General features: G+C 37.8%; 1 protein-coding gene across 1 annotated transcript in view; it reads left to right on the forward strand.

Annotated features, from left to right (window-relative positions):
• Positions 1-273: 273 nt before the first annotated feature.
• The window catches only part of AGTR1 (angiotensin II receptor type 1), a 38744-nt gene continuing 25902 nt past the window's right edge, over positions 274-13115 (forward strand). The window contains exons 1-2 of the mRNA XM_075570401.1: positions 274-412; positions 528-558. The gene's annotated coding sequence lies outside the window, so the exon portion shown is untranslated. The remainder of the gene's footprint in view (positions 413-527; positions 559-13115) is intronic.

Genomic DNA, 13115 nt, shown 5'->3' on the forward strand with positions numbered 1-13115 from the left:
GTAAAATGAAAAACATTATCCATGTGCTATTAATGTTAGATAATAATGGAAGCTTATGTGCAGATGATCATTTCCAAGAGTTACTTGAAAGTATAATGAATAAATAATCCTTTCAGATTTGTGTCTCTCCTATAGACACACTAAAGTCCATTTTTAAAAACACATATCCATGTCATGTTTTTCTTAAGGCTGTCAGATGAGACCAGAAGAGGCGTGTCTAGCTACTGATGTGAAGGATAAGGCACAGAGCTCAATTGGAGTTGTGTACAGCTGTAAGTGGAATGATCGCAAAATGAACCCTGTATGTTCAGATAGCTCTGCTACTGCTGCTGCTGCTGCTGTACAGTATTTACCATCTGGCCACAATTCAAGCTGTAAATTGATACAGTAGAGCAGAGTTCTATTTGTGGAGGTAAGAATTTTTATCTCATCAATCTGTGCTTCTTACTTTTCAAAATCTTTTTTTTTTTTTTTTTTTTGACACAGTTAATGTAAGTTTGTCAAACATTAACAGAAATATCTTGCAGGTTGGGAGAGTTTCCTCAAGCCATAAAACAAGTAAGTATCAATTAATTTCCTAATTTTGAGAAGGGAAGAAGTAGACCAGAGATGTTTGCAGTTATTTTACATAACGAAATTTCTCACGTAGCCTTTTATATCATTGATTCCACTGGTGGTGTTTTAAACAACATTTGTAGCTTAACTTTTTTCTGCATGTTTTGCAACTTAAATTTTGATATCAGGCAATTTTTTTTTATTTTTGCCAAATTCAGTGTTAAGTTCATTGGGGGGAAAAAGTGACATGCCAAGCAAAATTAAACATTTATCTTCATTATAGTAATGCTTATGCAAGTCTAGTAGGGCTGGATAATTTGGAAGTGTTCATTGTGATTGCTGTGTTCAATAGCACAAGTCTTTACTTTAACACATATATTAGGGTTTTATTTCACCAAGTTTAAAATGTTAAAATTGTGATCGAAATAGAATGACAGTTGTGTACAGACCAACTACTGTTGGGCAGAGAAAAATTGGTAGCACAAATGATATATACTGTACAGTGGTGTTCAATTACACACCAAAAGATTTAAGCAGTAATTTCAGCGTATATTTTGTCTTTTGCCTCCCATTTTCAACTTGTTTCTCTTCCTCCCTCTGTGCAAAATTTTGAGCAATGCCCCCTTTAAGTTTGCGTTTTTTTCCATATTTTTCTGAATTTTGCTACGTTTTGCAAGAATTTCAGAAAAATAGCAGCAAACAGCAGCATAGAAAGGGTTACATGACCTTGGACATTGTCTTTTAATGCTTAGCTTTTTTTTTATAATAAGCTAGCCATTTTTGCCTATTTTTTTTTTGCAAACAAAACCTGCAAATTACACCTGATTTACGAACTTCCGAGAAATAATTGCACATCTCTAATGATCGTGTTACAGCTTACACTGTGTTTGCTACGTGTGATTAATTTTGTTCAAAGTAACTTGTGGAGGAGGAAGTGTATTTACTCAGACATGGTGTTCTCACAATCTTGTTTTAATCAGACGTTATATGAGGCACGAGTCTGCTGGGTGCAAACCTAGAACAATAACAGCATCAAATTAATCAAAGAAAACAATTCCACTGCTTTCCAATCATTTTTTTATCTGATAACTGATGTTCTATTTCATCAATTTAGCAACATTGTGAAAATTGCCTGCTATGTGTAACAACGTATCTCAGTTTTACTCATGGAAAGTTCTGCACAAGTGTGATGCTGCTAATGGTTGATTTCTAAAAGCAGCTGTAAAATTCATCACGTAATTAATTTTTATCTATTTATACATGTATGATTAATCATGCAAAACACCGGAAAGTGTTTTTTATTATTATTTACTAGAAGTATACCAAGCATAATTAAATATATTTGGTGAAGTACAAGACTGAAAGTTTCAATTAAAAAGTTTGTGTTTTTAGTGAACTCACATACACTTTTCTTGGTAATATGCCTAGCCTCTTTAATGCAGAGAAATTCATCAGTAGCTACTTCTTAAACAGTTATAGGTTGAATTGACTTGTTTCTGGGGAAGGATTCTGTCCACTGGACACAACTCTAGTCACTATTTGCTATCATAGATGCAACCATAGCTGAAAAGTTGGGAGGGAGATGAGTGATGATTAATAATTATGTAAATAATTAGAAATACACAATCTTAGCGAGTTAAAAAAAAATATGAAATATATATATATATAAATATATATATAAATATATAAATATATATATAAATATATAAATATATATATATATATCACAACAAAAAAGTATCCTTATAATAAATCACACGGGCATACCATGGATATAATTATTAATGCAAAATGTATTAATATAAAATAAAAACAGGGGGAGAGAAATATAAAAGAGGAGGGAGGCTCACAACTGACAATACATATATACCATGAGGATAAAGGCACATAAATTGGTCAAGAAAATCACCAATGGCTGATATAATACACAGCCAAAAAGTATTGGAACACAAGAATTAGTAGCTCTGTAGAAGGCACTATTCTGTAAAGTAACACAAACTGCAGACTTGTGTACTATGAATAGAGGTATGCCTATGGTATAACCATAGATTCAAATAAAGACAATGTTGCCTAGGATAATGTTAAGGAATCTAGGATAATGTTAAGGAATCTAGGATAAGAGCATGTATCACGATGATATTGAGTATTGATACATCACCAAAACCTGTATAATTGATGTGGCCAAAATACGAGTTGTAGAGGCCTCCTATACTGGAAAAAGTCAGGGGTCCCCCTCCACAGACTCCCACTCCAACGCGTTTCGACAAACGGTCTTCTTTTCCAATACTTTTTGGCTGTGTATTATATCAGCCATTGGTGATTTTCTTGACCAATTTATGTGCCTTTGTCCTCATGGTATAAATGTATTGTCACTTGTGTGTCCCCCTCCTCTTTTATATTTCTCTCCCCCTGTTTTTATTTTTATATTAATACATTTTGCATTAATAATTATATCCATGGTATGCCCGTGTGCTTTATTATAAGGATACTTTTTTGTTGTGCTATACAGTACATTTATTATCCTTGAGCACTACTGCCTATTGATACTCTATCATACACTTAGGACAGTCTTTGGGCAACGGCTACGAATTGTGTTGATGCGGTATACTTTGTGTTTTCCATATATATATATATATATATATATATATATATATATAGACCATATGATACCGGTTGCAACACGACATCAAGGGACAGCACGCATGTAAGTAGATCATATATTTTCTATATTTGATAGAAGACACAAAAACCGACGTTTCGGTCCCCCAGTGGGACCTTTCTCACCACCACCTCTATCAAATATAGAAAATTTATGATTTACTTACCTGCGTGCTGTCCCTTGATGTCGTGTTGCAACCGGTATCGTAGGGTCTGTTATTGCTTTATGGGATAAGCACCAAAACTTATTTACTTGCAAATGGTGTGCCGGCTGTGCATTGGATTCTATATAAATATACATACATACATACATACATACATACATACACTCTGCTATAGTACCAATTGGAGTGCTACTCGGAATGTGACCTTACATATTCAACAGAAAACCAAAAACCTGCACATTCAATTTAATGCATTATTTTATTCATTTAAATATTTTCTTCTAAGAAGTATGGGTCATTTAGTTCAGGTCATGGGTCATTTAGTTTTGGCCAAGACATGTTAAGTCTGCACATCAAGGTAGGGCCTTTCATTGAGTCATGGAGGCTTCTCTGTTTTCTGTAATGTAAGTAATATTTGTATATTCCCCCAAAGCCCTTCGTTGTGGCCTTTGTGTTACAGTTTGCCAGGGTTGTTGTTGGCTTCAAAGACACACACACACACACACACATATATACAGCTCAACCCCTTATAACGCTGGGCATGGGGTCCAAAGAATCACATCGCGATATAAGTGGATCACGCTAGAAACAATGTACAATTGTATGCATTGTACAATAAAGTATTTAATATACCAATTATCATGTAGTAGAGTATTCATAAATAGGTAAATTGGGAGCCATGCCTGCATTGCGTTATAAGCGGATTCGCGTTGTAACGGCTCGCGTTATTATGGGGTTGAGCTGTATATATATAACAGAAATAGCCGGGTTAGTCCAGCTGCGATAGTGCAGAATAAATGAGTTCTTCAGTATTAGGTGATACCTTTTTTATTTGGACTAACTTTTTATGTCATAGGACAACCTTTCGGACATATACAATATATATTGCAGACCTGTCTAAGACATGCAAATGAGCATACAGTAATATTTCCATTTGCTATATATATATATATATATATATATATATATATATATATATATATATATATATATATATATATATATACACACATACACACATACACACACACACACATATATATGTAGTCAGTGTGCTAAAAGGAGGTTTACATCAAAAGTAAGAAAACCAACATTGCTAGTATAAAATATGAATAGTGAATGATAATAATAAAATCATTTCTTGATAGGTGTGTAAGAAATGTGAATGGTGTAAATGGTGATTTTGCAACAGGAAATAATAAATCATTCAACCTTTTCAAAAACGTGTTGACATTATATATTACATTGTAAGTATAATAATTAATACCAAAGTAGAGTGTATATTTGGGTGCATCCATTACTATCAGAGTCCATAAAAGGTAAATTCAAAGTTAAAAACAGGTGATTTTATTTTCTGAGCTGGTTCTCGCATGCTGCTTCATAAAAGGTAAAAAACGGAAACAACATTGAAGCCCAGACAGGGGTGCCATACACTAGCGTGGTATTTTATCTACCAGGCCAAACATATACAGAGACATGAAGGCACTCGCAAAAATCCACTATCAAACTTTTCATCATTGAGAAAAAATGATTTAAGCAGAGAACTGTCACGGGTACCACTGACTCTGTTGGGAAGATCTGAGAACGGCATTAGTTTACGAATGCTGATCTACTGTAGCTATCACCCGCACAGGCCCAATTTTATGCTCCTATCAGGGAAGCTGGATCTGCATCTTACAGCTGCCACATCCAACGCGTTTTGCGTGTTGCTGCAGGCTTCAGCAGGGATGCAAATGTGGTGTCTGGTCAACTATTATTAAAAAAATCAGTCAATACTGTACATTAGTTCATACGTGACTTAAGAAGGGTGCAAAATTAGGGGAGAAGACACAATGTGAGAGTGCGGGTAACTTCTGGAGCGTTTCTCCTAATGTGTCCTGTTGTCAGATTCTCCCAGGAGCAACTGGTGTTTACAGTGAAAGTTCCCAGTTGAAGTAATGTTCCACTCCTTTGATGAGCGATGTGATACTGGATTTATGGACCACATTCATGTCTCTGTATATCCTTTGCCTGATAGAAGTGCAAACAGGAACAGACAGGTGCCATATAGCGTAGTATTTTATCTATTTTTTTGTTTGTTTTTTAAACCTGGCTTGCACTCTAAGGCAACAGCTGTAGAGGGCAAGAACCCTAATTTTTTAGCACTCTATCACTAACTGGGTGATTAATGAATGAATTAAAAATATTAATTTTTAATAGGAGCAAACCATAAAATACATGGTGTTATTTTGAACTCTAAGGCTGCAGCATGTGGATATTATAATGCATGCTGTTCCAATCTTTACTCAGGACTTTTTTTTTTTTAAATTAGGAGGGTGTTTGTATTTCATTTGCCCCCAAACACACCAGCAGCACATAGATACAATCATAGACAAACAGGCAAACAATATGTACATCAAGAGACAAAAAGTTCCCAAGGTACATCCAATATGACAAATTATTTAGTACATTACTATGTATTGTATCTACATTCTTTCTTCATAAATATGGGTCATTTAGTTAAAGACATATACACACAGATATGCCTTAGTGAGTCCCTACTGGGTACAGTGTGATAACCACTCATTCTCCCAGTGGTGTCCATGCAGCCAGCAGCTGGCAGCTCTCTCTTTACTCAGCAGCAGAAAACTGCCTGCAGGTGTGGGAGAAGAGGGAATGAAAATATTTATACACCTCTGCACTAAGGGGGAGGGAGAGTCAAATATTTACATATATAAACAACCGCTTCGGAATGTATAGAATCAGGCCCATCAAATAATGTTTCCTATAACTTCTTTAACAAGAAAATAGCTGAAATCTGCAGAGCGTTTCCAAACTTTGCATGGTGTCCAGCTTTCACGTCTCTTCTGTCTTCAACCACTGTGTTTGTTAAACTCTTCTGGGTGCCAAACTGCTGCTAACACCTTACCTATCACCTTGGGTAAGAGGATATATATTCTTTATGTATGTGTTATTTTGCACAAATATTGTCCCCGTTTTGCAGTGGGGAGACTTTGTTAAGTAGATAAATAGAGGGTATTGGCAGCATGGTACTGGCTCTCACTCACTCCATGATATTTAAAGGGAAAGGTGTACTCTCTTTTTAGGACAAGTTCCTTCATCTCAATGCAAATAATAGGATGATGAAGAACTCGGCTTCATTTCCTACAAAATCTCCCTGATGGGGGTTTTCACATATTGGTCAGTATCATCATCGCCCACCTGGAATTGGTTATTAGACTACTGGATAATCTTTGTTGGCTCTCTCTTAAACAATCGAACTAAGCTGTTGGATATGAGCAGCCATATTTTAATTGCATCGTAGCGTGTTGTTTTTAAGGTTCAAAGGGTCTCTTAGCGGTGATGTATCTTTTACTGATTGCTTTATGATGTAACGCTAATGACCTTATTCCAAAAACAATTACAGCACCTTTAATGCATTATCCAGTTCCATATTAAATACTATAGAGTTTTGCAAAAAGCAGTGGTAAATGTGCTCAAGTACTGGATCCATAATTATATTATATGTGTTACTAATCAAAAAAGTGGAGACAGAGAAACACAGGGGCTATAACCTTTTACAATTGCATATTGTATATCCAGTGAGGAGTCTCATAAGGTGTCTATGGTAAGGGACAATATTTCCCTGAAGGCAGTGAGCTTGTGGAAATAAATCCACTCCTCATAGACTCATTGGGATAGTCCCTAGACCCTAGTAATAAAGTGACTAACTTTTTCTTCCCTGGTCTGTGTCTCCCAGCATGGCGTGTAGCCGTTAGTAAAGTCCAGAGATATAAAAAAAAACAAATGGTATACAGCGCCCAACAACAGAGAGCAAGGTCAGTGTAATGAAAAAAATAATTTATTAGAACAAACATAATAAAAAACTGAGGTACTAGCACTCTCCTACGCGTTTCGTGCATGATGGCACTTTATCAAGGTGCCATCGTACACGAAACGCGTAGGAGAGGGCTAGTAGTGTGCAAGATGGATCCCATTTTAACAATGTGCATGATGTAATTAGCAGTATATGATATTCACTTAAAAATGTAGCGTTAAAAAAATAGTTACGCTTCAGTGTATCAATAAGTACTTCAGTATTAGGTGATGCCTGTTTTATTTGGACAAAATTGATATTATAAAACAAGCTTCCGAGAGTTCTCCTCTCTTCTTCAGGTCCAGCCTGAGGAAGAAAGGAGAACACTTGAAAGCTTGTCTTATATAAATTGTTAGTCCAAATAAAACAGGTATCACCTAATAGTGCAGAGTAAATATGTACTTCAGTATCACATCTTGACTAACATGGCTACTTCTACTTAGTTCATGATGGAAGTGTATCAATGCAATGACATTTTTTTTTAGCGTTTCTTCAATTTGGTGTATATTGTTATCCAGATTTATGACAGCTTAGCCTTAGAACTATCTGTTATATTCAGCTCAATAAAAAGGAGACAAATTACTGAGATATCCTAAGTTTAATACTTTCTATTACAATATGTGTCTGGTAATTCAACGCTAAAATCTCATGGGTACTCTTCCCAAATCACAAGCTGGCAAGAAAAGGAGAAAAATAGAACAAAATACAGTACATTGGCAGAGGGAGGGAGATACCAAATGAAACTGTGCTTATTGCCCCAGTTTTGCTACAAGATTGCCTTCATAATGTGCATACTTTCACATGGCTTTTTATGTAGTGACAGCTATATCATCTTTTCCAGTAAAGTAAAATGCAAAGGTTCATCTGTTTATTTTATTTGCGACTTTTAGTGTACATTTTTTGCGATTTATGAAATAATCCACCCTCCACTTTCAATTCCATGGTATTTTATAAACAGATTTGCTGTACTCTGAGTTACGGATGATGTATTTAAACAGAGGAAAGAATGCAAAAGGGTACTATAGAAAATAACGTTTCACTAAAACTTCCGTGAGTAATAGTTTTTTTCCTCTGGTTCAAAATATATTTTGCCAAGAATTGTTATGCAATTCTACTATCTACTCTACCTAATGCAAAGTGCAAAAGAGAAATCCATGTAAAATTCATGTATACATGCATTGTGATGTCATACTTCTGGCTGTCATTGTCAGGAGAGAAATTCTAAGAAAATGCATTTGGAAAATAAAATGAGTAAAAGCCTCTAAATCAATTAAAAAGCAGCAGGGAAACATGAAGCCACTATGATAACTTAATACTATTCATGGATTGGATATGGATACTATAACATTGGATAGGTGATTATAGCCACTGATAGGTAAATCACTGAAATGTTGTTATCATTCATGATCTATGGATAATAGATTGGTGCACATTTCTATATGGTAGAGACACATTTAGAGGAACATCTCTTGTGATTTGTCTGATGCTCATTAATATCCCTATAACCTTCACACATCCCAACATGCTTTTCGTATGGGAGATGGCACTTAAAGAGGCAGTCCAAGCGGCACTTTAAAAAAAAAAAATATATATATATATACAGCTCAACCCCGTTATAGCGCGGTCCTCGGGGGTCACCCGATCCGACCGCGCTATAACCGGGGTCGTGCTGTGTGTGTGTTGTGAGTGTGCTGTGAGTATGTGCAATGTGCTGTGAGTGTGTGCAATGTGCTGTGTGTGTGTGTAGAGTGTGTGCTGTGAGTGTGTGCAGTGTGCTTGGAGTGTGTGCAGTGTGCTGTGAGTGTATGCAGTGTGTTCAGTGTGCTGTGCGTGTATGCAGTGTTTCCAGTGTGCTCTGAGTGTATGCAGTGTGCTCTGAGTGTATGCAGTGTGTGCAGTGTGCTGTGAGTGTGTGATGTGAGTGTGTGCAGTGTGTGCAGTGTGCTGTGAGTGTGTGCAGTGTGCTGTGAGTGTGCTATGAGTGTGTGCAGTGTGTGCAAAAATGAAAAAAAACTTTTTTTTAATTCGGGGTCCACGCTCAAACGGCGTTATAAGCGGATCCGCCTTATAGCGGATCTCGCTATAACGGGGTTGAGCTGTATATATATTAATATATGCAGCCATTCATAACCTTTATTGAAGACTAATTACCTAAGCTGCCGATTGATTAGTTCTCCCGTGATCGATCAGCATAGATCCTACTTCCCAGGGTTCACTAGATGGCTGTCTTTCAGTTTCAATCAAACTTTCAGTTAGTGTAACACAGCAGCTACAATGTATTCTATTGTTACAGTTTGCAACCCAAACTGCTGGGAATATTGGAAACAAATGATCACAAACATGAAAGTGTTGCAACAATCTTGCACTGCTGGGAAAGTGTGCTAAAATCTGCTATAGAAATCAAAGCATGCTCAGTATATTACAACTCATTAAAAATGGCATTTTATTTTCTTCATTCCCCCCTCTCCCTAAAAAAATTTAATAAAAATTTAGTTTAAAAAAAAAAAAAAAAAAAAATGGCATTGAGTTGAATTTTAAAAGAAAATGTAAGTATTACCTAATAGAACAGAACTGCTTTATTTAAAAAAAATAAAATAAAACATGTAGGATATTGTTTGGATTGCTCATTTAAATTAAGTAAATTTGGGTGAGCATCACTGTGCTTAAAATGTTCTGCATCTACTGCCTGTAACATAGCGCGATCACCAATAGAAGACTTTTCCCAAAATATGCTTTTATTGCTGTTGTTGTTTGGAAGAGCTGGGAGGATATCACAGACTGGAATTAAGTCATTTATGAATGATGTCCTATTCATGTTCCTAAATCACTACATTGCATCATGTTTCATCTTGCTGTTCTGCACAAGTGTTTGAAACAATTGTTATGTCTCCATCCTGGATGGTAAAAGGATATCTCTCCTGAGAATAGCTTATTACATTTTTTCTGTGAAATGTTCTCTCCACATAGAAACATTACATGTGTTTTCTATTTTCACAAAATAATATGCTATGTTTTGCATATTACCTATAGCAAATTTAAAATATTTGGGACCTATGTACTAAGATAATATGTTAAATTTTTTGTGCGTTAAAATATCAGAGGAAGATAGAATGGCCTAAAAAGGTCAAGTTGTGCGCCTTGCACTACACCAATGGGGATATGGGGAACCAATAAATTGTGAATGTGTGGTGACGGAACAAAAAACTGCAATAAGAGTGCGGAGGTGGTGCTGGCAGGGATGGGGTTAAAATATCAGTGCTAAAAAGTACAGCAGGGCCCCGGGTATATGGCGGGTTCTGTTCCAGAGGCCCGCCGTATAGTGAAAATCGCCGGAAAGCGGATCCGGCGATTTTCAGTGCTGCGCACACGCAAACCGGCATTTTCGCCGCTCTGCGCATGTGCGATCTATACGCTGCGCGCGCAACCTGCAGTCTACGCGCGCAACCTGCGGTCTGCGCATGCGTGCCGGGCGCACCCGCCCGTTCTGCGCATGCGCGATTTTAAATTCAACATGGCGGCCCCCTTCTCGGTGCCGCCGTATCAGCGGATCGCCGAAAAGCGGAGCGCCGAGAAGCGGGGCCCTGCTGTAATACAAATATTCCTAAAATGAGCAGCGTATGTAGGAAGACTTCATACATATCACTAGTGGCAGATTCTCATTAGGCCTGGGCCTGGGTGTCAAAAATGTCCGCCCCATATACATTTGCCGCGCTCTCAGGCCTGGTGGGAAGTCACTTACATATGCTGGGCGCCTCCTTTCTGTCTCCTGTCTGTCTTCCTCCTCCTCCATCCGATTCACAACGTCAAATGACTGGGGGACAGGAACTGGCAAAAAGCAACAGGGACAGGAATGGGGAATGGACAAGGACTTGGGCAGAAAACAGGAAGAGGGGCGTGGGCTGACGAAAAAACAAAGTTGAAATGCAAGGAAGTAGCAATTTCCTGGACTTTCAATAGTGGTCAGAGGAGGAAGTGAGCAAGTCCTAGGCTGCAAGAAATCTGGGAGTTGTGGTCTTTAATGACTCCAGTGTGGTGGACATTAACAGCGCTGCAGGCAGAATAATGAGGGCAGATCTTCTAAAGCTGTAAATCCTGATTAACCCCGATGCACAGGTCCTCCTGTTACTGTAGAAAATGCTGCTGGTAACATCCTCTCCAGGGTAAACAAAATAGAGGTTTAAATCTCCCAAATTACGAGGCCAATCGGAAGCAGGAATGTTATACGGAGGGGGGGGGGGGAGGGGGTTAATAACCAGGAAGTATCTCAGGAACCAGGTGGTCGTCGGAGCCAACATTTACATAGGGACCCCCTGCTTCCAGTCCTGGTTAAAAAAAAGGGGGGGTGGCACAGGGTGGTGTGGGGTTCCTTTAAATGACCAACCTGTGAATTCTCTACGAGTGGTAGATGTGTAACAAGTATCTTATCAGATCCTGAAAGCACATGTAAAACAACATCTATGCCAAATGGTTTTATGGTTGATTAAAGCTGCAGTCTAACTACATTTTACAAATGACCTTAACTTTCCTGTTTTCATCCTAATTTAATACAGTACATTTCACGTTGCTTCCTACTGGAGAAAAATTAATGTGAAAACATAAATGCGTTTCTGCTATCTAGCAACAGCTGAATGTAATTTAAATCCCATGTTATTTGGTAGTGGGATTTCCCCAAAGCTATTGAACACGTATTATAAAATAATATTAAATTAAACATGCAACACGGTAGTGTATTGTATCTCCAATATATATATTGCTAAGTGGGACTGTATCCTTAAAACGTTACCATTGTATGCAGCCAAATTAGCTCTATAGAAGATCTGTTCATCCTCTGATCTTACAATTTTGTGTCATGGTTTTGCTGTGCAGAAACTTGAAAAAACTCTCAAGAAAAAAGTATTTCTATCTATTTGCTGGTATTTGGGGATTCTAGTGCCTTCTCTTGTTGCAAACTCTCTCTCCCCCTCCCATATTTTTAGCACAATAGTGGTAATCTTAGTCATTGAAGAGAACTTGTTCCTTCCAAAAATTAAGATCTCATCCCCAATAATCCAAATATGGTTCATGTTTGTATCCCTCTCCCTGCATTTTTCATTACATTCTGGGTTTGATTTGTACTATAAGTTGCCAACTCTCCGGGAGACTCCTGGATTGATGAGAGATCTCCCGGGCGCTCTGTCATATATCCCTCTTAATATGTGCCCCCAGAAAGAAAGAATGTTTGTTCAGAACCTTCAATTATTGGATCCAGATGCTGGCTGAGCTGCTGAAGTGAATTATACACACCCATACGCTGTGCTGACTGACCTGCGTGACCGGCAACATGGCGCTCCTTCATGCCTGGCGAGCGCTCACACAGCACGATGGGGTGCAATTTCGCAGGTCACCGCGGTGACTGACAGGTCATTCAGGGAAGCGGGCGGATGCTTACAGTTCACTTCAGTGGCTCAACCAGAATCTGTAGCTGCAGTCTGTATACATTAAACATTTTATATTTCCCACGGGGGTTAAAGGTGCGCTTGTGCGATGGGAAGCTTGCAGTGTGCAAGGGGGCTCCGGGCTGCTGGTGAGGTTGACTTTCTATCACATCTCTAATTTCAGAATAGAGACACTGAAGAGAACTTTGTATTGAACGCTATGGCGCTTTAGCAGACTTTTATTGGTCATTCTCTCCTCTCAAAGCTACAGTCCAAGCAATACCCTACATGTGTGTTTTTTTTAATATGTAGTATGAGAAAATACTTGTAGCATTTTAAAAAAAAATAACGACAACTCTGAATAACATTATTAATCTATTATAATGTAACAAGCATGTTTTGTTTCTATAGCATTTACAACCATTTACAATGTCACATCCCCTTCCTCTTCTGAAACAGACTCTGGCA

The sequence above is a fragment of the Ascaphus truei genome, chromosome 14 (assembly GCF_040206685.1).
Source record: "Ascaphus truei isolate aAscTru1 chromosome 14, aAscTru1.hap1, whole genome shotgun sequence".
Classification (NCBI taxonomy): domain Eukaryota; kingdom Metazoa; phylum Chordata; class Amphibia; order Anura; family Ascaphidae; genus Ascaphus; species Ascaphus truei.